Here is a 3,535-nt window from a genome sequence, read left to right as displayed (position 1 = left end):
ACACATTTCCTGCACAAGGACAGCTCATCAAAAAGAACAAATGAAGCAGCTACACGAATGTTCATTTGCGCAGTAACAGATTCAACACAGTATGCTCACAGAAATGCGTTCTTTTCATAAGCAGTAATTTTTAAATTGGATTGGAGCCTTTTAAAAAGCTGCTACTCAAGGTTCACTGCAGCACACGTCTTACTTGACTGACCATTCACCCTTTGTGCCTGTTTTTGCCGAAGTGAATCTTTAGCCTTGTCCTAACATACTTTTCCAGCAGCGACTTTTCTACCTGTGCACGATGGATTTCGCAGCTCTCCAGTCGCACAGTTACTGATCTGCGCAATGCACTCAAAATGCTCGCGAATGGGGTTTTTAGCGCCAAAATTCCGTCTTCGTCGGCAAAGGCCTTGAAGTGTTCTTCGCATTCAGTGAGCACTTCCATGACAGCTCGGCTAGGCTGAATGAGCTTTCCAGCGCCCTGAGCGTATTCTTTAAGCTTAACGAGAGTGCTGTATTTATCGTCATTTCCTACCAGTGCCGCTTTGCAGTCCTGCACTCGTCAATGAATTTCAAGATGGACTTCAGTAGAAAACCTCCTACATATGCAAGAATGTCACGTTCTACTGCAGTGGTTGCATACAGAAGAACGTTTTCAAGCTCTTCTGCTTCCTCGTTCTCCCCACTTTCTTGCGCAACTTGTGCCTTGATACTGGGGTCCAGGAGGTCAGCTAAGTGCAAGCTGTCATCCTCGTTATAGCTAGATGACGTTGGCGTGTGCAAGTAGTGGCTGACACATAACATCTTTAGAGCACACTTCACATCATACGCACTTGGGATGGGCTTCCTGAGTCTTACAACAGAGAAAATATTTTCAAGACAGTCCTGTATCAGTCTACCTGTAAGCAGGTGCCGGTAGCCACGTTTCTTCACAGTTCGTCGGACAGGCACAGCACAACTGTCGTTGATATCAAGAGACCGGCTTGGGAAGGTTTCCAGTGAGCAGTTTTGCCCATGTTGATACGGCAGAAAGTTGTACAAGCCAGTTGAAGGATTTTAACTGCATCTTCATGTTTTGAGGGATCAAAATAGCTCAAAGCAACCACTGGGTGCCGTGATGACATGAGTGTGTACCATTTGCTCACTAATTCAAGGAACCAAGCTGTTGCCTCTGCTTCAGGCTTTAGCTTTCCTTGTTTGACCAGGTATCTGATAGCAGGAGGGGCTTCGCGAAACATTTGAACGGCGACATTCACCTTCATCTTAGTAAGTGCCCACTGCCAATGTGGATGTCAGACAACTTGTTCGCAACCTTCAGGTCATCGTCAGAGTCAAATTCTAGGACTGCTTTAATGTGATCAACGCTGACAATTTCTCCAGGAAGCTCGTGCTCCTTAACGGTTTCTTGTCCTAGTGTAAATGTTTCTGAACGAAGCAGCTGGGCCCGAATGTTTTTCAAAACATGCGCTGGGTCAGCCATAAAAAAACGTCTGGTCTGCAAGGTGCGGGTGTGGTACAGAACACACGGTCTCTGCTTGTCTGTTGCTGGAGAATCCCAGTAGGCGCCAGCTGATCCCATGTCACTGGTTACCACAAGCACTCGCAACGAGATATTAAAGCAGAGCTCAATTAAATGAAACACAAGATCTTTCAGGAGTGCCCCGTCGACTGATCGCCCAGTGAAGTGGTAGGCTATGACCTGCTTCCACCTCGTGTTTAGCCCACCGATCATGAACACAAGGGCATGGTTGGCAACTTGCACATTTGACTGTGGCAGCGTGGTACCCCCGAAAAGGCAGTCAGAGAGCGGTCGTGATCGAAACCCTGGCTGATTTCCATTCATCCATGAATAACACGCAGTCCTTTTCTATGTCATGCATTGTCTCACTTTTGAGCTTTAAAACATATAGTACCTCATGAAGAATGACTGGCAAAAAGCGGATGTTCTGAAGTCTTCTAATGAGGGTCCTGTTCGAAGGTAATGGATACGACAACGACCTCAGTAGTTCATATCCTGTTGTGCCACATGCATGTTTAATCTGAAGTGCTACTCTGATAGTCTTTCAGACCATTTTGATCCTTTCGTAGTCTTTCTCGCCAGAGCAGCTGCTTGGTCATTGTTCAGAAAGCTTGCAGTAGTTAATTCGCGTTTTTTTTTTCAGCAGATGCCAGTTTTTTCCTCACACTTTTGAGCTGTGATGCTTTCTCATGCAGTCTTTGTAGGCTCTTGTACTTGCGCATCAGGTCAGTGTTTTTTTTTTTTCGAAGTTCCGCGTTCTCTCGATGAATCAGTGTCGTACCTACAGCTGCACTTTTTCCAGTTGTGAAGAGGTGTGGGGATAGCGCTTCTACTCCTCCACACTCAGGCTGATTTTGCAGTGTTGAAGTACCATTTTCAAGAGAGGGTGTCCCACTTGTACAAAGCTATGAGAAGCTTCAAGACAAGACATCTGTGTTCTATTCTGAACATAAGTGTCACTGAAGTGAAAATACTGATGCGCAGAGGCTAACGATTCTCGTGTGCAGCAGGACTTATCAGCACTGCCACTTTTAACGTTATCAAGAGGGACAGATGGCACAAGAAATTTCTGAGATGTCCTTTGACAATTTCTGGTATCTTTTCCTGTCGTAGGAACAGACGCTGGTGCGCTCACAAGTGCAATTGGCAATGATGCACAATGAATACGTAAGTCACGAGCATCGCCCATGTCAGCTGGAATATCAACCGAGTTAGCAGCCAAAGATTCACAAGCAGAACTAGCACTACCAGAACTGTCAGCGGCGTTGCTTGGGGTGTCACCAGAATGTAGACTTAGCTGAACAGTGTCTACATCTGCGGAGGCACAGTTTGGCTCCACAGCACTGCTTGCTGCAAACATCACATTCGGCACTGGACCACCTCTGATACCTGAGCACTGGCTGTCTTGGGTTGTACGCCGGCGACTCTGTCACTTGAGAGATCTGGATGCCGAGGCGGTACGTTTGATACAGCATCCCGATTCTTTGGGGGCAATCTGTGCTTTGGAGAGCTGAAAGAGTTAACAAAGCCACTTTAGTATAACAAAACCACTTTAGTATTGTTACGGTGAGATGCGTTTATTTACAAGAGATGATGGATGCGAGAGTCCAGGGATCGAGCAGATCACAGTTCGTGCCCCTGCGTCGTTTTCCTCTTCTTCCATGCGTTCTCCCAGTATCGTAGCAATTCCCCCTTTGCAGACGATGCCCACCGGGCGAGTCAGGTTTCGTTGCGACGATGAAAGCGTTTGAGGCGGGCAACATGCACGACGTTGGTCTTTCTTGAGCGGCGGCCAGTAGACAAGAGCCGCGATATCACGTACGTGACATCGCTGAGACGTTCCATGACAACAAAGGGGCCAGTGTAGTTGGCTAGGAACTTTTGGCATAGGCCGCGCTTGCGAAGCGGCGTCCAAAGCCACACCAAATCGCCTTTCTCGTACAATACGTGTCGGTGACGTCCGTCGTAACGGTTCTTAGAGCGTTTCTGGGAAGCGAGAGTACGAAGGCGGGCGATACGCCGGGC

At 47.5% G+C, this 3,535-nt stretch overlaps 1 pseudogene; it reads right to left on the bottom strand.

The window, feature by feature from the left end:
- Window positions 1–205: 205 nt before the first annotated feature.
- Window positions 206–795, bottom strand: LOC125758369 (uncharacterized; annotated as a pseudogene).
- Window positions 796–3,535: the final 2,740 nt, after the last annotated feature.

The sequence above is a fragment of the Rhipicephalus sanguineus genome, chromosome 4 (assembly GCF_013339695.2).
Source record: "Rhipicephalus sanguineus isolate Rsan-2018 chromosome 4, BIME_Rsan_1.4, whole genome shotgun sequence".
Taxonomy (NCBI): Eukaryota; Metazoa; Arthropoda; class Arachnida; order Ixodida; family Ixodidae; genus Rhipicephalus; species Rhipicephalus sanguineus.
This window is presented reverse-complemented; position numbering and strand designations above follow the sequence as displayed.